Raw genomic sequence first — 22637 nt, 5'->3', positions numbered from 1 at the left:
ATAGATTATAGTATCATATCAATTATCGTATGGAAATCCAAATCAAACAAAGTTCTTTGGACTTGCATGTTTTTTTTTTTTTTATAAACTAGATCAATTTTTTGAAACGTGTGTCTTTCTTATCAAATCAAACAACGTTTTGTGCTCTATTTGATTCGCATCTCACCGACTTTAGTATAAAAAATGCAATAATTTTCCAAGCACATTAGCTCTAAATCAATAATTGTGTTGAATTGGTGATTTCGAGGCATACAAGATATATTAAAGAAATACAAAATTAACTAACACTTCATACAAAAATTAATTTTGAACTGCAACCATATGTTTAAATTTTTAGCTGATTTGATACTTGAACAATTATATATGTTATATTATGTTACAAGTGTCATCATTTCCGACAAGGCAATACCAAGCTAGTTCAGATGGCTAGCGAACTATATATTGTCTTGTTTATTATGCATACATAACAAATTGAGTACAATTTAGAAATAAAGCCACCCCAAATGGAAAGGAAAGTAGTGGGTATAGTAGGAGCAGGAATAGGTGGGATATTAGCATGCAAATATGCCCTTTCTAAGGGTTACAATTCCATAGTTTTTGAGTCTCGTAGCACCATTGGTGGTGTTTGGATTAAAACTCAAGAGACTACAAAACTCCAAACTCCTAAATCGTTTTATCAATTTTCTGAGTTTCCTTGGCCTTCTTCTATTGAAACACTTTACCCAACCCAAACCCAAGTATGTGATTACATTCAATCTTATGCTAAGCATTTTGATTTGCTTAAACACATTAGATTCAATACAAAGGTGGTGAGTATTGAGTATGATAATAAAGGTCCATCTCGTGAAGAAAATCATTTTTGGGGTGGTGATAACAATGGTGATCCTTTTGGTAAGGGAAAATGGATTATTAACACGCAACAACTCATCACCCAAACAACTGAGGTAATTTTATTTTTATTTCTTGGAATAATTTATTCCGCGCAATATTATTACATGTTAACCCTTATTTTGATTGATTATATTGATTGCATATATAGGTAATGGAAGTAGATTTTGTGATCTTGTGTGTGGGACGATTCATTGACCTACCATATGTATCGGAGTTCCCTTCGGGCGAAGGGCCAAAGGTATTTGAAGGGAAGATTATGCATTCCATGGATTATTCATCTATGGATAATGAAAGTGCAAAAAAAAATGGTCAAAGGCAAGCGTGTTACAGTGGTTGGCTACAAAAATCTGCACTTGACATTGCCACGGAGTGCTCGATTGTCAATGGTAATATGCTAAGATCAACTACGTGCATGCATGGTTGTACATAACTTACACAAATACTTCGTATACTCCATCATTTTTTTTAGTGTAGAGAGAATCGTAACTCGTAAGGGCACGTAGATAGAATTTGATCTCATGTGCTCTCAAGTTAGTTAATCATCCATTTCCATTATATAGGACTTGTTCTGGTCTCTTCACTTTTTTTTTTCTTTTTTTTTTTCAAGAAAACTTGTTCTCTTCAATTGAAATTAAATAAGGAGATTTGGTTTGATTTTTCATAAGGTCGGATTTGAATTTTTATTATTTGACCTGGTCTGATCTAATTTAATAATTTAACTAAACGTTGACCGCAATTTAATACTAATACTTCGTATCTAAAAAAAAATATTATCAAAATAAATCTTGTTAGATTCGTCTCATTATGAAGTTTTAAAATATGTAATTTTCATAAGTTTTTGTAATACGCAATTAACGATATTTAGCAATAAGTAAATGATAATTAACTCGGATCTTTTGCCAAAATGGCTACTTTTACAAAACTATTTACCAAAACGGCTACTTATCAATATTAATTCCAAAACTAGCTAACTTATTAACTTGGAAGGAAATTATTTATTTCTTATTTTCCTTTGAGCTTGTTTGGTTCACTTTATGGGTTTTTTTAAAGGAAAATTTTTTTTCTAATTTTTGGTTTTTTGTTTTTTTTTTTTTTTTTTTTTTTTTTTGGGAAATTCAAATGCCATAGTTTAAGATATCCAATGATGAGAGGGTAGCTAGCTTGTTTTTCATAGGGTGTGCTTTTGTTTTCTGTTTTGTTTCTTTTTTTTTTTTTTAATTACTGTTTTTGTGTTTTTCTTTGTTAGGGGTTCTCCCCTCTTTTGCACCAAAAAAAAAAAAAAATTCCATTAATTTGAAAAATAATATTCAACATAATATATTTGCAACAATTATTTGGAGACTCTACTTTGTTCAGAGGTGCAAGCATCAGCATTTTAAAAAAAAAATTAGGGAAAAACAAAACTCAAAAAATTATTCCAAATTTCCAATTAACAAAAAAATAAAAATAAATAAAAAAAAACTGAGAACATATTCATTGTTTACCATAATGTATCACTATGTGTAATTTTGATTTATTATACACATTAAACTAAAAAATATTCAAATTAGCTGACATTAACAAAAGTATACAATTTATAGGCATGAAAAAGATGAACAATACCTTAAAAACCCTTATCGTTATATAAATTTGCGGTAGTATTGATAGAACAATACCTACTTGAAATTCCAAATTTAAATGATACGATCTAGCCGAAAAAATTACTATATTTGTACTCTGCATATCGTTAAATTTTCCAACTTAAAAAAAAACCTAAAAACAAAATTAAAATAAAACCAATAAACAAAATTTTAAAAAAATATCAATAAAGTGAACCCTGAACAAAATTGGTTCAAAAGAAAAAGAAATAGCTAATTTACTTCCAAGTCAATAATTTAACTAGATTTGGAATTAAAATTCATAATTAGCCGTTTTGGTAAATACTTTTGTCAAATTAGTCGTTTTGGTAAAAGATCCAATTAACTCACCATGTGTTTTTTGTAATACACTGTACTTCACTTTGTTCCACTAATTGGGCATAACCCACACATTTGTTACTCTTACAAATTAAAACTCCAATTTTTTCTTTTTCTTCATTTTTAATTAATTTATTCTTTTTAATTTTATGTTGGAGGAATTACATTTAAAAAATCACATTTCATAAGAAAAAATCTTTAAAATCTGCCTTCAGTAAGGTCATAAGGAAATCAATTTATGAAGAGAACATTTTTGTTGAGAAATTAACTTATAGTAATGTACCAATATTAAGATATTTAATTCTTTCTATGATGTGAAATTAACACAGTAAAATGTTGATTGCAGGAATTGAAAAACCATGCACAATTATATGTAGGACTCCACATTGGAATGTATCCCAGTCCATACCTTGGGCAAACATGTATTTGACCCGTTTTTCTGAACTCTTGATTTATAAGCCTGGCCAAAGCTTTCTACTCAACTTCGTAGCCTCATTATTTTCTCCTTTGGTACTTTTTTAACATTTTGGACGACTTTATTTAGTTAAAAAATGTTAAAACAATGTGATAACTAATTCAAGTTGTAGAGAGTACTAATTATTTTAATGTGACTTTTATTTGTACGTACAACAGAGATGGGCAATTAGCAAATTTGTTGAGAATGATATAAAGAAAAAGCAACCCATCAAGAAATATGACATGGTACCCAATCATAGCTTCTTACAAGCGATGAATTCTTGTTCAGCTGTTACAACCCCAGAAGGATTTTATGACAATGTTGAGAAAGGAAGCATTATTTTGAAAAGATCTACAACTTTTACATTTCACAAAGAAGGTGTTTTACTTTGCGATGATAGTGTTGAACCTATCAAATCTATTAAGAATGACTTGGTTATTTTTGCTACTGGATTTAAAGGGGATCAAAAGCTTAGAGATATCTTTGCATCTATCAAATTTCAGAAATACCTAACCAACCCTATTAATGAGACAGTTGTCCCATTATATCGGTTTGTAATCATTTTACTAATCCCTTCAAATTTATTTGTAATGAGTCATACTTCTTCCGTTTCTTTGTAATATACAAATGTGACGTATTGATTTACATTGTCATGCTCGTGTAGGGAATGCATCCATCCCCAAATTCCACAACTTGCGGTGCTAGGCTTTTCGGAGAGCTTTGCAAACTTGTACACTTCAGAAATAAGTTGTCGTTGGTTATTTGAACTACTTGATGGAAAATTTAAATTGCCAAATATTCAAGAAATGGAGAAAGAACTTTCAAAATTTTACTAGTCCATGAAATTGTACTCTTCCAAGTACTACGGAAGGCCATGCATAGGAGCGTTGCATATTTGGTACAATGATCTGCTTTGCAAGGACATGGGCTTAAACCCAAACCGGAAGAAAGGCTTTTGGCCGAGTTACTTGAGCCCTATGGTCCAATGGACTACGCTTAACTTTAATTATGTTTTCCAATAATTCATAAGATGTATGCCTTACTTGCGTTGGGGTAATCACGTTTTCCAATAATGTAATGGTTGATGTCCTAATAATTGTAGAATTAATTTGAATTTTCATGAACAATAACACATATAATGATGTAGCCACCACGTGTATAACACGCGCTGATAAGTGTGGTACATATTAGTCCATTCACACCCTCATACATGGACAACATGGCGCATATGCCAATTGTTGGTTGCTCGTGCACTATAATGTAAGGTGCTAAAGGCCTAACGTACAATCATGTATACTCGCACCTTCCATGAACACTGTACCCAACATACAAAATCAACAATGAGAATCCGCACGCATCGCATGCTTCTAATTCTAACTTTAAATGTCCCCTTTTGGCAATTCATAGCATATTCTCTAGCTAAAGACGCAGATTATTGATTGGCTCCAAATTATAAAATAAATAAATAAGACAATATATACTAGTATACTTTGTATAATATAATCAATAAATCATCATCTACATTCTACATAGCTGACCAATTACCATAATCGTAAAATATAAAAATATGAGATAATCTTTAAATAATAAAGGGAGTAACGATTTAGAGATTAGAGAAGACGTGGATTTGTGTTCGTTATAAACAATTGTATAATTAAAACTAATGGAAGCATGTGAGACGTGGACTTTCTTATTTTATCGGCATCGTTGTGCGGCAGTACTGGCAACAGCTTCCAATTTTGTTTTATTATATCAATCAAAGCTTCCAATTTCCAATTACTAACTTAATTAACAATGATATCATAATTGGGATCAGAATTATGTGCCTCAACATAACATAACAGATCATATATATAATTCAACTTTAGGCATGGAAAAAGGAGACTAGTAATACAATAAATATATGTATTTGTCAAGCATACCTGAAAAATAAGTACCAGTAATACAATGAAAGCTTTGATGATAAACTATTAAAGTACTCTTGCTCAATTTTATCATACATTATCTTAATTACATACAAAGAAGTACATACAAGTAAGCAAGGAGTAATTAATTATGTTTGATTGTGTAAATCTTCTTAGTTTGGAGACATCTCAGCCACTCATTCATATTTGTGAGAACGAAATCATGATGAAAAATGTTAAAATTTGACCTATAAATACAATAGAATGATTTAGTAACAAAGGGAATACACTCACCTAAAAAATTAGGTAGCAAAAGTACAATTCAGTTCTCACTGCATTTGAAAATTATTTTCATTCCATAAGATAAAATTAAAGGTAATTGTATGTATAGTAGTATAGTACTATGTAGACAATTTTTTTTTTCTGAAATATACTATGTAGACAATTAATTAAAGAAATGTATGTATATAAACATTTAGGGTAATGATATATATAACCCTTAGTAAGGGTTATATATAAGCATTAAATATACTTCCTAAAATGGAATTAAGTTGGGAATTCATGACAAAATCATGCGTAAATCGGTGTGATTAATATAAATTTAACCTTAATATTTCGTTTTTTAACTCTTTAATTATACATAGCCCTTAGGGCTATGTTTATCATTTTCCAAACATTTATTCCGTAATAATACACTTTCTATTAAATTCATAACGAACATAATTACATGTCGATCTGTGTAATTAGTGATTAATTAAACTCCATATTTTCAATGTAACTTCTTATACATAGCATTGAACTGAGAACCTATTATGTAGGGTTATTTGCTCATTCAATTAACAAATGAGTAAAAATATTACATACTCATTTGTTGATTAAATAAACAAATGACCTCGGTTGTATGGTACACTCGGGTGTATATAACAAATTCTACATTGAACAAGGTTACACATCCACAAATCGACAAGTGCATAATCAAGTAGACATATACGGATAAGAAACAACCCAGTCTGCAATATATTAATTATGGTAATAGAGGATACAGATAAGACTAATTAATACAGAGTAGTATGCACCAAGCTAAGCTTGGTATAGTGGTAAGGGTTGCACCGTCCAGCCTTGAGGTTGGGGGTTCAATCCCCACTATAGGCACTTTGAGGGTGGGGATCCCTTACTCTTTCCCCTTCACTCTCAAAGTATCTGATCTGTAAATATCGGATTAAAAAACCATGAGGGTTGAGGTACGATCAAGATCCTTCTCCTTACCTTAAAAAAAAAATAAAAAAAAAAATACAGAGTAGTACCCATCAATTTCCTTTTTAAAAAACACAAATCTGTTTTGGAGATATTTCGCGCAACATTTGACGAGAATCCCTATAAATAAGGGGTAAGAAAATGAGAAAAAATAAACTACTAAACAATGGAAAGGAAAGTAGGCATAATAGGAGCAGGCATAAGTGGGCTTTTAGCATGCAAATATGCACTTGCTAAAGGTTACCACCCTTTAGTTTTTGAGTCAAGAAACACAATTGGTGGTGTTTGGACTCAAACTGTAGAAACTACTAAACTTCAAACTCCTAAACCTCTTTATTAGTTCACTGATTTTGCTTGGCCTTCTTCAGTTGAAACTGTGTTTCCTAATCAAAATCAAGTTTTTGATTATCTTCAATCTTATGCTAATCACTTTGATTTGCTTAAACACATCAAATTTAATACAAAAGTTGTGAGTATTAAGTATGAAGGTCCATCTGATGAAGAGATCCAATCTTGGGCTCTTTGGGGCGGTAATAATGATCCATTTGGTAATTTGGGTGAATGGCTGTCACCAACCAACATCTTCTCAACCAAACTATTGAGGTACTGTATTATTTACTATTTTATTTTCTCTATTTTCAAAGTAATGGCACTTTTTTCTCCTTTCTATCATATTTTTTGTTCCCACTTTCAACATTAGTAGTATTTTCTTTTTATTTAGGCAACCAACATTGAGACAATACAAGTTCATCTACTTAATAAACAAAATATATTTGTTAAATAGCAAAATTGTAAATAAATTAACAATTGTTTTTGTTATATAAGTCCATAATTGTTAATTTATTTACAAACATATTATGCTAATTGGATAAAATTGTTGATGTATTTATGATTTTGAAAACTAAATAGGTGTATAGAGAAATGATGATAATAGAAGGAATTTTCTTTGTCACAAATAAAAAGAATGAGACAATAAGTAATAATTGATAAGAAGTTTAAGGATGAACATAAAGGGTAGGGTGGAAGACTAACGACTAACGACTAACGACAAAGTATGTTACACTATTAACAAATTAAAAGAAAGGACATAAGGACAGAGACTATTACGGACTGTTATATTTTCTCGATGTAACAAAATGATGTTATTAATTAGTCAGTGTCTTTTACAAGTTTTTGATAATGTTGTTGCTGAATGCATCACAACATAATGATATTGCCGTATAGGTATGGTAAGTAATAAACGAGTCAAGAGTTTGGATATAATTGAAGGATTTCCAATGTCGTTGTCTTATACTCTTATTAGGATCTAGCGGTGTTATCAAATTTGGAACTATCTTCGCATTGCATTAGTATTGAAGTATCGAGTACCAATGCAACATAATTTTGAAATTGTTGGAAGTTCTTGTTATAAAACAAGAGAGTTGGGAAAAACAAAGAGAGAGAAAAACAATTGAGAGGAAAAGTCCCACGTTGGTTGGGGAATGAGGTTTTTCCTTGTTTGTATATTGTAGTGCTTTAACACCACTTAGTTGGGTGAGTGGGAGGTGTGTGTTACTCCACACACACGCGCGAGCGCAAGCCGGGTCGGGCTCGGGACTTGGGGTCCTGGGAAATGCAATGCGCGGGCGTGGGTCCTTATTATCTTTTTGGAGAAATTTTATTTCCCTTTCTTTGCTAAACAGAATATTCTTTTTTGTCTGTTGGGATTACGGAATTAAATCAGTCATTAATCCCTTGATTGTAGCCGAATTAATCTGGTCATTTTCTTAGCCAGATTCTTCCCACGTTTTATGCTTCTCGTTTTCCCTCTACTGCCTACAAATACTCGTTGCTTTTTCAGTCAGAAGATACAACAATTCGTGCCTTTCTCTCTTCTCTAAAAATACTAAACACTGTCCTTGATTTCTGGGCAAATATTCTGAATTCTAGTCGGGTTTGTAAGTGCACATAAACTCCGGCGCCGTGCTTATCCTAGAGGGCGACCGCTTCTAGTCTACTGCACCGGGAGGTAGCGCGGAATCATCTTTTAGGTCAGTGGTTCTCCACGACGCGGCTATTATCAATTTGGTTCACGCATCAAGAGATAAGTCATTTCTGTTTTATTGCTTATTAGAATAACAATCTAAAAGACGATTATCGCTTCCAAATTCCTTGTTCCTGATATGTCTAAACTAGAACCTCTTGATGGAAAGAATTATAAACATTGGGCTGTTAGGATGCATTTTTATTTGGAGCAGATTGATGTTGTATATGTTCTTGATGCTATTGTTGAACCTGTTGATAAAGATGATTTGTCTGAATCTGAGATTAAGTTTTCTAAGGAAGATAGAACCTGTAAGGGCATGTTGTTGCATTATATGTCGAATAGTCTGTTGGATATTCATATGGGTTTTTATCATGCTAAGGATATTTGGGATGCTTTAGAGAAAAAATATGGGACTGATGATGCTGGTACTAATATTGTGTTAGTAAGTGGTTAAGTTTTCAAGTTGTTGATGATAAGCCTATTATTGATCAGATTCATGCTTATGAGAGTGTATGTATTAATATGGCTGCTGAAGGTCTGTCTATTTGTGATACTACCCTTGCTATTGTTCTGATTGAGAAACTCCCTCCCTCTTGGAAGGATTTTCGTAACCAACTCATGCACAAAAAGAAAGACCTAACCTTAGAGGAACTTGCTGCACACCTCAAAATTGAGGAGGAAAACCGTATCAAAGACAAAGCCCCTTCTGTTTTTCCTTCCTCTTCTTCTGCCAAAGCCAACCTTGTTGAACCCAAATCAAACAACCAGTCCGAAGCCAAAAATAGTTACCTCAAGCCTAATGAGAAGGTTCAGAAGTACAAGTTTAAGGGAATCTGTTATGAGTGTGGTTTGACTGGTCACAAGGCTAAAGATTGCAGGGTCAAGAAGAAGAATGGCAAAGTCAAGCAAATCTTATTGAGGATTCTGACGTTATTGTTGTTGTTGTTTTAGAAGCTAACTTTACAGGTAATGCTGCTGAGTGGATTGTTGACACTAGAGCTACCAGGCACATCTGCGCCAACATGTTCACTACCTATGACAAGGTTGAAGGTGAAATTGTCTTCATGGGCAACTCAGTTTCCGCTTCTATCCAAGGCAAAGGGAAGATCGTTCTCACTCTCACTTCTGGAAAATTGCTTACTCTCACTAATGTTTTGCATGTTCCAGAAATGCGCAGGAATTTAATTTCTGGCAGTTTGCTCATGAAAGCTGGACTGAATCTCTCCTTGATTCTGATAGATTAGTTCTTACTCGTAATGAGGAATTTGTGGGGAAGGATTTTGTAATGGGGGGCTTTTTACTCTTGATGTTAAAGTTGACACTATGAATAAGAATGCTAGTACTTCTTCTGCTTATATTGCTGAGTCTATTGATTTATGGCATGCTAGATTAGGTCACGTTAATATTGATTCGATTAAAGGGCTTAAACACTTAAATTTGATTCCAAGTTTTTCTAACACTAATTTTTCGAAATGTCCAGTTTGTGTTGAAGCCAAATTTACTAAGAAGCCATTTAAATCAGTAGATAGACAGACTGAAGTACTAGAACTTGTTCATAGTGACTTAGGTAATTTTAATAATCACGAAAGTAGAGGGGGTAAAAAGTATTATATTACTTTTGTTGATGATTGTTCACATTTTTGCGTGGTTTATCTTCTCATGTCTAAGGATGAAGTTGAGGAAATGTTCTTCAAATATAAAGTTGAGGTAGAAAACCAGTTGGACAAAAAGATTAAGAGGGTTAGGAGTGACAGGGGTGGTGAGTACAGCCCTAACACTCTTAAGGCATTTTGTGAGCAACTTGGCATTGTTCATGAGACGACGGCTCCTTATTCACCCGAACAAAACGGTATAGCTGAAAGGAAAATTAGAACTTTAAAGAATATGATGAATTATATGCTTATTAGTTCTGGGCTTCCTAATAACATGTAGGGGGAGGCTGTTCTTTCTGCTTGTCATGTTTTGAATAGGGTTCCTCACAAGAAGCTTGACAAGACTCCATACGAAATATGGAAGGGTCGAGCACCTAACTTGAAATATTTGAAAGTGTGGGGGTGCCTAGCAAAAGTAGGCATACCTAGTTTCAAGAGGGATAAAATTGGTCCCAAAACTGTTGATGCTATTTTTATTGGCTATGCTTATCAAAGTGCAGCTTATCGTTTTCTTGTTAAAGGTGCTAACAACTCTTATGCAGGTGGTCATATCATTGAAGTAAGAGATGTTGAGTTCTTTGAGAACATTTTTCCTTTAAAAATGTCTCCTTCTAATGATAGTGAATTACATGCTAATAGTTCTGTTAGTTTACCTATTGTTAATGCTCCTGTTACTAACAATGATTCTGTTTTGGAGCCAAGGAGAAGCAAAAGAGCAAGAAAGGAAAACAGTTTTGGTCCTGATTTTATTACTTCCCATTTATCTAAATCTTCCTTAATTGATGATGATTTTGTGCATATTTTTGTTTTGGAAGATGATCCAAGAACCTATGAAGAGGCAATGAGGTAAGTTGATGTTGTTTTTTGAAAAGAAGCAATTGATAGTAAATTACAATCAATTCTCAATAATAACACTTGAGAATTAGTTGAACTTTCTAGAGGTTGTAAGCCCATTACTTGTAAATGGATTTTTTGGAAAAAATTAAAGGCCGATAGATTCATAGACAAGTATAAGGCAAGGATAGTGGTAAGGGGTTTACTCAAAAGTTTGGCATTGATTATTTTGATACTTACTCCCCTGTTACTAAAATTGCAACCATTAGGAATTTAATTGCTCTTGCTTGTATTTTTTATCTTGTTGTTCATCAAATGGATGTCAAAACTGCATTTTTGAATGGTGACTTGGATGAGGAGATTTACATGGTCCAACCTAAAGGGTTCGTTGTTCCAGGCCAAGAGAACAAGGTTTGTAAATTAGTCAAGTCATTGTATGGGCTTAAGCAAGCTCCAAAGCAATGACATGACAAATTCGATAAGACTATGACTGGTAATGGTTTTCATGTTAATGAAGGTGACTATTGTGTTTATTTTAAGCATGATAGTCATGGTTGTGTAATTATTTGTCTTTATGTGGATGATATGTTGATTTTTGGGACTAACTTGGATCGCGTAAATGAGACAAAACAGTTTTTGAGTTCGAATTTTGAAATTGAAGACATGGGTGAGGCAGATGTGATTTTGCGAGTAAAAATCAAAAGGACTCCAAATGGCATCTGTCTTAATAAGTCACACTATGTTGAAAAACTTCTTAAAAATTTTGACTCATTTAATGTCGATCCAGTTAAGACTCCCCATGACCCAAGTTTCCACCTATAGAAAAATAATGGTAATCCAGTTAATGAGTCTGAATATGCTAGAATTATTGGTAGTGTTATGTTTCTTATAAACTACACTAGACCTGACATTGCTTATTCTGTTAGTAGGTTGAGCAGGTACACTCATAATCCAAGCAGTGATCATTGGATTGCTCTAAGGATGTTGCTATAATACCCTGTATTTTTATGTACTTTTTATAAAGTATTTAAGTATTAATAAAATGTATTGTTAAGGGTTCAAGTATTTAATTAAATATTTTAAAGGGTTAAAGTATTTTAAGTATAAGGTTTTATAAAAGTAAAATATATTTTGGACCAAACGTTTATTAATTATTGGGCAATGTAAATTATTCCTACATACTCTTATTGGAATAACCCATTCCAAAACCCATAACTTAAGCCCTATCCCATAACTTAAGCCCACATTTTTATAAGCCCACATTTTTATAAGCCCAAATTTAACCCTACACTCCCTAATCTATAAATACACCATGAATCCCCAAAAATTTCCCACACAAAAAGGTTAGTCTTATTTTCTTTCTCCTTTATTTTATTAATTTGTGGTTTTGATTTTATTGTTTGAAATTAATTTAATTAGTATCGAATTGTATTTTGATGATTAAACTTTATAATTTCAGATTTTATAAATGTCATAATTTTCAGATTTTGTAAATTTTATAACCTAGGGTTTTTAATTATTGAAAATCATGATTTTAGGGTTTTTATGAACAATTGATTTAGTGCTTTTATAGTAATGATGTTTTGAAATTTTGGTGATTATAACTAATGATTAGATTAACTTAATTCCACATTATTTTGAACACGTAAATTCGTGTTTTAATTTTTAGATTTCCGTTCGTTAATATTAATCCCGTTTTAATCCCGATCAGGTTCTGAACTCATCCGATTTTGATAAAAAAAAAAGTAGTGTTTTCCGTGTGTAAACAACGTTTTAAGAAAGACTCACTACCTTTCGTGGCCACCCTTTCCGTGAGTACCACCCTCTCGTGGCCAAATTCAGCCTCTAAATATGATTTTCGGGCAGTTTTTTATTTTTAACGAAGTTTTTTTTTTATGCTTCTAAACCTATAAAATAATTATGGTGAGTATTTTGTGATTGAAAAAGCTTTGAACTTTATATTCTAACTTTAAAAATAATTTTCAGATTTCATACCTTTTATTTTGAAGCCTCTAATTGCATTGAATTGATATATTTTTGGGTTTTTAACACACTAACTTGCTATATAATGACTATTTCAAGTAATTATGCTTATGGGGTTATTTTATATACTTAAAACAAATTTTCAGATTTATTTACCCACTTTAAAGTTGCTGTAATTTGATACAAAACACTATATTTTCATAAATCTAACATATAAACTTGAAGTTGGGATGTTATATTACTAACCTTGATTTTGGGGACAATTTAAAGGCTTTATTTTGATGATTTAAAAGGTTTTAAAGTAGTTTAGTATTGCTGTAATTTTAATTGCTTTGGTATTGATTTATTTTTAATTGTTTGGTTTAGGAGAGAACTTTGTAGAAGGCGACTTCTAGTTTTAAAGTGGCCAATCGAATTGTTTACTCAAGGTACGTACAAGTTACGAAACCTTGCTTGTAGGTGCATGTTTAAGGACAGATCGAGAACTTAGTATCATGTATAAGATTGACTGGGTTAAATTGTCTGGTTATACATTGTGAATTTCAAATGATGTGCACTAGTTTATAATGCAAGTATTATGTGTGCTTTAATTATGCAAGGTGCGCTTAAAGGGAAAGGTATGTGATTGGTGTAAAGATCAAATTATTATTCATTCATGATTATGTAAACAGGATGAGTAAAGGAGAGATTCAATTCTTGTAAGATAAGGTTAAGGTTTTGGGGTGCCTTATGCACTCAAGGTGTTTATACACCGAGGTAGTAATGGAATAATTAATAAATGTTGTTTATCACTAATAAATCAAGAATCTAAATTGAGAATTTGCCATGTTTGATTGAATTGTTTGGGATGTTTGTATTGAAATGTACATGAGTCATCACCAAGTCTAAACCTGTAAATCACGGAAAGTGTAAGTTGGATGAGCAATAAAACTCTGGAATGGTGCACATCTGGAGTAATGACAATCAGGGGTTGGGGTACATGGGGTATTAGCCGTGTACTTTTATCGAGGTCGTCTGATCTACGAGTCTCCTCTTTCAAATATTATTTTTCTAAAACTAGGAGTTAGGTGAGATCTCATACTAACTACGGTCACGGAGTCGCGCCCGTGGTCGTTGGATGTTTATTGATGTTTCCGAAAGGAGGCATGGGGTTTTTCGTTATTGATGTTCCAAATGGGACATAGGTTGGACAACCTTGTCTATTGCTAAATCCAATGAACTAATTAAATGAGTCAGTCAGTATCCATTAGTGAGGTCTTAATAAATTTAATAGCCGAGTCATGAATTGAGTCTATATTTAATGATGCTTGTGCTTGATTATTAGTAGCATGTTAGGTATTTTCTTAATTTGATTTCGCAGCTTGTATGTACTCAGCTTTGCTGACTGCGTGCTTTTGTGTGTGTCTTTCTTTGGTCATGGCCTTCGCCTTTCAATGACCCTGTGACGATCCAATTTTTACACTTGTAACATTGGGGAGCAGAATAACCATAGGTTCTTACACATGCAACATTCATCAGGGTTGTGGGATCTTGAGTAGAGAGTTGGTTGTTTGCATTTTATTTCTTTGGCAAGTTTGAATTTATTTTAATTCAATTTTATTTGACACTAATTCCTTTGAGTTTGAATTTATTTGAACACTGAATTTAATCACTTACTAATTTTATTGGGTTTTAAATAAGGGCCTTAATGGTTCCAATTTGTAATACTTATTTTGATTTAATTCCTTTGTTTTGAGGTTTATTTAAAACTGTTTTGGTTTTCCACTGCTAATTTCTGAGATAGCCTTAACGTTTGAACACGTGGCGGTAGCACGCCAGTAATTCTCTTGAAATTGTTCAGGTTATATACGGTTTCTCACAGGTTTTTAAGAGAGAATTATTGGGGTGTTACAGTTGCTTAGGTACCTTAAGGGTACTATGGATTGGGGTTTGCACTACTCCAAATTTCCTGGAGTTTTGGAGAGTTTTTGTGATGCCAACTGGATATCCGATAATGATGAAATTAATTCCACTAGTGGCTATGTCTTCACCCTTGGGGGTGGAGCCGTATCCTGAAAATCTTGTAAGCAATCTTGTACTGTTATGTCTACTATGGAATCTGAATTTATTGCTCTTGAATTGGCAGGTCATGAGACAGAATGGTTGTGGAACATGCTTGCAGATATTCCACTGTGAGGAAAACCAGCTCCTTCAGTTGCACTTCATTGTGATTCGCAAGCTGCTATTGCTGTTGCACACAACCATGCCTATAATGGGAAGAAGATACGCATCCGTCTGAGGCATAAAATCGTCAGAAATTTGTTGTCTGAAGGGGTGATATCACTGGACTATGTTAAGTCCGAAAAGAACATTGCGGATCCGTTAACTAAAGGCCTATGTAAAAAACTAGTTTTGGAAACATCAGAAGAGATGGGGCTAAAGCCCGTTGTATGAATTGTGAAATAATGAACTCTTACTCACTATGAGTTCAAAGGGGAACATTATATAATAATTCGGAAGCACATTTTTTATTTGTCCATATCTAGATGTTTGTTTTGTGCTTAGCTACAAATGAGAAGAAGGTTGAGCATACTCTTAATGAACCCATATCCATATTTTTGGAGGTGTGTCGTAGCTCACACTTGATGGAGCTCACCTACTTAGGTGTGGAAGTGTGGCCGCTTCCTATAAGTATTTTGTGGGCTTATACTCTAGAGCACCTATGAGCATCCAGGCTGGACGTATGGCCAGTATAATGCGTCACCTTTATTCGCGGAATTTCAGAATAGTATACATGTTCAATTGTGTGGCTCAAAGTGACGGGTCCCTAAATCCCTATTGAGTTCAAGACGAAGGTCACTTGGTAGGTGAGGGATCATAGCTTGATGTCCACTATGTGTTAATTCAAGTCGCGAGACATTGACACTTATGCAATTGTTTTGTTTTGCCCAGAATTCATCTTTCCTTTCTTTCTTTTTCATATCTTCGAACCTGTGGGGGATTGTTGGAAGTTCTTGATATAAAACAAGAGAGTTGGGAAAAACAAAGAGAGAGAGAAAAACAATTGAGAGGAAAAGTCCCACATTGGTTGGGGAATGAGGTTTTTCCTTGTTTATATATTGTAGTGCTTTAACACCACTTAGTTGGGTGAATGGGAGGTGTGTGTTACTCCACACACGCGCGCGCGCGCCGAGCCGGGCCGGGTCGGGCTCGGGCCTCGGGACTTGGGGAATGCGATGTGCGAGCGTGGGTCCTTGTTATCTTTTTGGAGAAATTTTATTTCCCTTTCTTTGCTAAACAAAATATTCTTTTTTTGTCTATTGGGATTACGGAATTAAATCAGTCATTAATCCCTTGATTGTAGCTGATTCAATTCCTTGTTTTTTGCCTCTGTTGTTGACTGGCCGAATTAATCCGGTCATTTCTTAGCCAGATTCTTCCCACGTTTCATGCTTCCCGTTTTCCCTCTACTGCCTATAAATACTCGTTGCTTTTTCAGTCAGAAGATACAACAATTCGTGCCTTTCTCTCTCCTCTAAAAATACTAAACATTGTCCTTGATTTCTAGGAAAATATTCTGAATTCTAGTCGGGTTTGTAAGTGCACATAAACTCCGGCGCCGTGCTTATCCTAGAGGGCGACCGCTTCTAGTCTACTGCATTGGGAGGTAGCGCGGAATCGTCTTTTAGGTCAGTGGTTCTCCACGACGCGGCTATTGTCAGTTTGGTTCACGCATCAAGAGATAAGTCATTTTTGTTTTATTGCTTATTAGAATAACAGAAATTACCGTATAATTGTGCCAAGTACTCGTATATTCCTTCTCGAGATTTTATAGACCTATACTTATGGTTTCAAATCAATTTATATGCCCTCAAAAGACACCATATGCATTCACTTAAATTTTGGGGAAAAAATTTCAAAATTAGTCTAAAGTTTAGATTAGCCTTTAGCCCTTCAGTTTTTTGGATTCAGAAAGGAAAGAGGACAAGGTACTCCACAACACCATGGGAGATCATTTGGTCAATTGAAATTGCCCATTTTACCTTTTAACTATCAATTTAGTTGTTTACATTTATACTTCCGTTGTTCCGTTCATTAACTCAAGGTCAGCATGGGCATCATTTGACCGACTAGTAGTTAGGTTCCTAACAACATTACACTTGTGTGGTATGGACCATTGGACCAAAAGAATTTAATTACCTCTTTGTCAAAAATAAATAAATAAATAAAATAAAATAAATAAAATAAAATCTATGTGAATGACAATTGAAAATTTATGTGCTAATGTTCACTAATTTGTGTTAATGATATGGCACAGGTGATGCAAGTAGATTTTTGTGATATTGTGTTTAGGACGATTTAGTGATTTACCAAACATACCAGAGTTTCCTTCAGACAAAGGTCCCAAGGTATTTGATGGCAAGGTTATGCATTCTATGGATTACTCTGCTTTGGACTACCAATCTGCTAGAAATTTGATCAAAGGAAAGCAAGTTACTGTGGTTGGCTTCCAAAAATCTTCACTTGACATTGCTATGGAATGTTCAGTTGCCAATGGTAAGAGCTACGCCACGTATAATTAGCATTATTCGTTGTTATTGTAGGGTAGCAATAATTATGTAACGCTTTGTACGTTTCATATTTGTACCAATATTCCGAGCACACTAGCTACTTAGCTAGTTGGATCATTCATCTTACCTACAGTACATTTTTATATGTTTGTATGATGTTGAATGCATGAGTGGAGAAACCATGTACGGTAATATATAGAACTGAACTCCGCATTGGAATGTACCGGACTACTTCCCATGGGGATTTCCTCTTGCATATTTGTATTTGAATCGCTTTTCTGAACTCTTGGTTCATAAGCCTGGAGAAGGCCTTCTACTTAGCCTCCTAGCCTCTCTACTTCTACCATTGGTACTATATTTTCCCTTTTATATCGAATATTGGTCAAGTTTATTGCACGTTAAGCATCTATTCTCTTCAACTTATTTTAACAAATTTATGTACTTTTTGTCAAGCATTTTCTGTATTTTAGGGATTGAAACTGATTTTACGTAAGTTTATTATAAGTTATAGAGAACAGAGCTTAAGAGGGCATGATTAAGCTACTTTGAAAATTAATTTACGAATTATTACTCCATACTTCATAACTAACATTTATAATTGTTCAAAAATAACAGAGATGGTCCATAAGCAAATTTGTGGAGAGTGATATAAAGAAGAAGCATCAACTCAAGAAAATCGACATGATACCGGATCATAGCTTCTTACAAGAGATGAACTCGTGTTTGATTTCGACTGTCCCAGAAGGATTTTATGATAATGCTGAGAAAGGAAGCATTGTATTGAAAAGATCTCAAACTTCTAGCTTTTGCAAATATGGTGTTTTACTTGATAATAATGCTAAATCAAAGGAACCTATTAAATGTGACTTGGTTATTCTTGCTACTGGATATATGGGTGATCAAAAACTCAAAGACATTTTTCCGTCCCCCTTCAGGATTATATTATTGGCTCTTCCAACAAAACTGTTCCATTATACAGGTTAGTACTATTTCATTTTTTTTAGGCTCCTAATGACATTCTATTTTACGTCATACATATCTTGAAACCTGTAAGACGCTATGTATGAAGGTATCACAATATATATATTTTTTTTACAAAAACACATACATTTAAATATCTTATTCTAACACGAGTTTACAATATGGTTTATATGTAGGGAATGTATCCATCCGCGGATTCCACAGCTTGCAGTGATTGGTTTTTCAGAGAGCATTGCAAACTTGTACACTTCAGAGTTGAGATGTAAATGGCTATTTGAACTACTTGATAGCAAATTCAAACTACCAAACATTCAAAAGATGGAAAAAGATGTGTTGGAATGGGACAAGTTCAAGAAGAGGTCCTCAGGCAAATACTATAGAAGATCATGCATTGGAGCGTTGCATATTTGGTACAATGATCAACTTTGTAAGGATATGGGCTTGAACCCAAAGAGGAAGAAGGGGGCTTGGGCCGAAATGTTTGAGCCTTATGGCCCAAATGACTATGCTTAACATCTTTGCCTTTTCTTTTTCTGCTTGCTTTCACTTGTGTGACAACAATAATGTAATACGGAGTATTTTTTTTTAACGGGAATAATAATGTAATTTCATTTGCGTTCATATATACCATTAAGTTCATTTTTGCTTCCAATTGTGGCATTACCGAATCTGTAATATTTATCGTCTATGTATACTTAAATGTACTTGTGAAAACATAAACTCAGAAGTTTTATATTATAGGGCACATACCTTTGCAAATAACGACTAACTAATTTTTCGAATTGATTCTCATGCATTAAGAAACTTTACAAAATTTAACTCGTATTATTGTTCACATGCTCTGGTTTAATCGAATTGATTTGCATGATAAGTACAATTTTTTTTTTTTCTTCTTATTCTTTCATTCATGTATACAAATATACAATTCCATGTTATACCAAAATCTTTCAAAGTGCCAAATAACAACACTCACAACATTTGTAACGATTAGATATTTTTCATCTTTACTTTATGTCAAATCGTTGCAAATAATATTAAATGGAGATAATAGATAGACGTTATTTTGATTGTCATATCAAATCAAAAGGCTTGGATTTTCCTATATATCACCCTTAATTTCTCAAAACAATTCACACCTTCAACTCTTCCTTAACGGTTTTAATCAAATACTTATCAACTTTAATTTCATTTCAATTTAGTGTCGCCAAAATTCCATCAATTTATTGCAACATTGTTTCAAGTCTCAAACTCTAAATTCTTGTAATTATTAACCAATCAACTTTTTATACGAAATAGATAAATAATGATATGAACTACTAAAAGCCAATGCCATATATGTAAGATTGGTCGATTTCAACTTTTACGCTTGCATAACTTCATTATTCAATCAAATGTTTCTATGACCATATAATTATACTACGTACATTGCATGCAATACACTGTATGCACAATGCATGTCTACATTGAATGAATGAATGATCGATGAACCAACGGTAAAACTTGTCAATAATGTTACCATGCACGAATCCTCTTCATAGAATCATACTGTACATGATTTAACATATTTCACTTATTCACTAATCATATGATATTCATCATCTTCAATTTGTCCAAGTTTCCACCAGCTAGCTAGGCGGTAAAATCTACTATTGTTAATCATACATTCATGCATACACTGTCTTACAAACAATAAAATGAGGGTCCATATTTGGGTCCTATTATGATTTCATATTGGTCAATTTTTATAAAATTATTTAATTTTAGACCGATAGAACACCTGTCTGTCTAGATTAGAGGAAAATTTTAATATAACTACTTCTAAAAAATAATATTTCATGAAAACAAAAAAAATCAGACTTTATACATCAGATATTGTCGTGAAGAATACGAAATATCTATCATTTTTTTTGTAAATTTTCCTAAAATATAAAAAAAGTCACGATTAAAAACATCTTTTTCCAATTGAGTAGTTATTATTTATGTCTTGCCAAAACTTCAACCAACTTGCATTGCGCGCCTAACCTTGTGTGTGCCCACAACAAATCACCATCTGTTTGCAGCATGAAAAACTATATTAATTATATTTTTCAAGTTTATGCTTTTGTATTTTTCTTTAGGTTGGACCATAAATTTTCCTTTTTTCATCCCCACAAAATTCATTTTCATATTATTATTATTATTTTATGTTTATGTTTATCTATCCTTTTTGCCAACAGTAACCGACAGTTTAAGCTTTGCAGGTTGACATCTATGATTGTGATCGAACTTTGTTTTTTCTTTGTAATCCCACCTTACATACTTTGAATAAATCCCATGACATGTTTACTAATTAATTATGTCATAATTTAAATTATATCCTAGATCAAGAATATTATGGATGTAGTAGTAGTAATCAGCATCTTGATTTGCATCATTCAAATATATTCCATGACTAATAATATTCAAGTGTAAGTTGGAGTAATATATGAGCTAGCCCTTGACACTCAAATGTCGTTATAAAAATCTATTTATCTTATCTTATTAGTTAGGCAATTAACAAAGGCAAGACATAATTTGACTTTGTTTATATGAATTCTTATATACGTACACATCACTTAGACAAGTACGCGGGCATATTGATATTTTAGTCCATTTCACCGTGTTGCTTAAGAATATCTTCTCTTATGTGTGAACCATTACTTAAATTCTTACATTTCAATGCCGTTTTACAAATCTATTAATCTTACTAATTAGATAGTTGATAAGAGACATGTTATAATTTGACTTTATTTACGCGAATTTTTACGTACATATACCTTAGACAAGTACGCAGACTTAATAATGATATTTTAGTCTATTATTACTCGGTGTTGCTTAAGAATATCCTCAATTAACTGTGAACCATTAATTTAAATTCTATTCTACAATATATATGACATGACATGATAGGAACAGAAATTCAAGCACTATTAGTTAGAAGAAATATTATGAAAGTGTGATGTATAATATAAGGTCATCAGATGAAATTGACTGATCAAGTTGGTATTTGACATTTCATAAATTAAGGAGTGGGCATAATTGTGGCATGTAGAGGTGACTGATCTTATGAGGAGTAAAGAGACAGAAATGCATGAATTTTGCAAAAGACAAGTCAAAAATAGGAATTAATAATTTATGGTTTGATAGGCCAACAATATATGCTTGAAATAGACAAATGTTAAATACTAAAAATGGATTAATAGACATGTGTACAACTCATACTAAGTTTTCTTGTTATTTCTAATAGTTTGTTGCTTGAATTTCCCGGAAGGCAAATTAAATTGACCCTATTTATGTAACTTAACTTCGATGTCAAATATTGATTAGTCCATGTGAACTATTTCAAGTACAATTGAAACTTTACTATTAGAAGGAATAATAAATTGAAAAGTAAACGGATTAGTATAATTCTAACGTGTAATATACAAATATAATCAATCTATACGTTGTAATTGTCACAAATTGTTAAAAAAGCAACAAGTTTTAAAAATTTAACTTACGTCTTTGGTCAATCCTTACCTGTCTTTCTAGTAAGAATTTAGAGTTTGTTCTCTTCAGCTTAATTTCAGTTCAGTTCCTAATTTCCTTCTCTCATAAATAATTTAGTTCACCTAAATTCGGTAAATTGGAACAGACCCTTAAAGGTGAATTCTGAATAATTGAGTGATATAAATGACCAAAACAAGACGTGTGCTAATTCTGGTTACAAAATTCAAGGGGAATTAGCACCTATAACTGCTTCTAATCTTAAGTGGTGTAATTACTGTAATATGACTATCTATATGATAATACGGAGTATGACTAATCTGTAATAAATATTATATCCACCTCACATAAAAAGAACAAATTATTGGAAGGGCACTATACATAAAGAACAACCAATGAATTGCTGTATTTTTCAGTTGTAATTTTCCTATGAATAGTCCATTACAGATATAATGGAGGAGGTGTAGGACACAGATTGCAAATGTAACTAGTGGTTCTTGTAAAGGCAAGCAAGCACATTATTATTATCATAGCACATACATATTGAATAATGAATATAATAAATAGTGTCCCAAATCTTCTTTAAGATTTTATATCCCATAATATTGATATTGATGTATACTTTTAAAGTGGCAAGGGTACTTAA

At 32.8% G+C, this 22637-nt stretch overlaps 2 pseudogenes; both read left to right on the top strand.

The window, feature by feature from the left end:
- Positions 1 to 503: 503 nt before the first annotated feature.
- Positions 504 to 4303, top strand: LOC145588351 (putative flavin-containing monooxygenase 1; annotated as a pseudogene).
- A 2324-nt stretch (positions 4304 to 6627) lies between these two features.
- Positions 6628 to 19075, top strand: LOC145588350 (putative flavin-containing monooxygenase 1; annotated as a pseudogene).
- Positions 19076 to 22637: the final 3562 nt, after the last annotated feature.

The sequence above is a fragment of the Chenopodium album genome, chromosome 17 (genome assembly GCF_948465745.1).
Source record: "Chenopodium album chromosome 17, dcCheAlbu1.1, whole genome shotgun sequence".
Lineage (NCBI taxonomy): Eukaryota > Viridiplantae > Streptophyta > Magnoliopsida > Caryophyllales > Amaranthaceae > Chenopodium > Chenopodium album.
The sequence above is the reverse complement of the archived record's forward strand: the minus strand, read 5'-3'. Positions and strand labels throughout refer to the sequence as shown.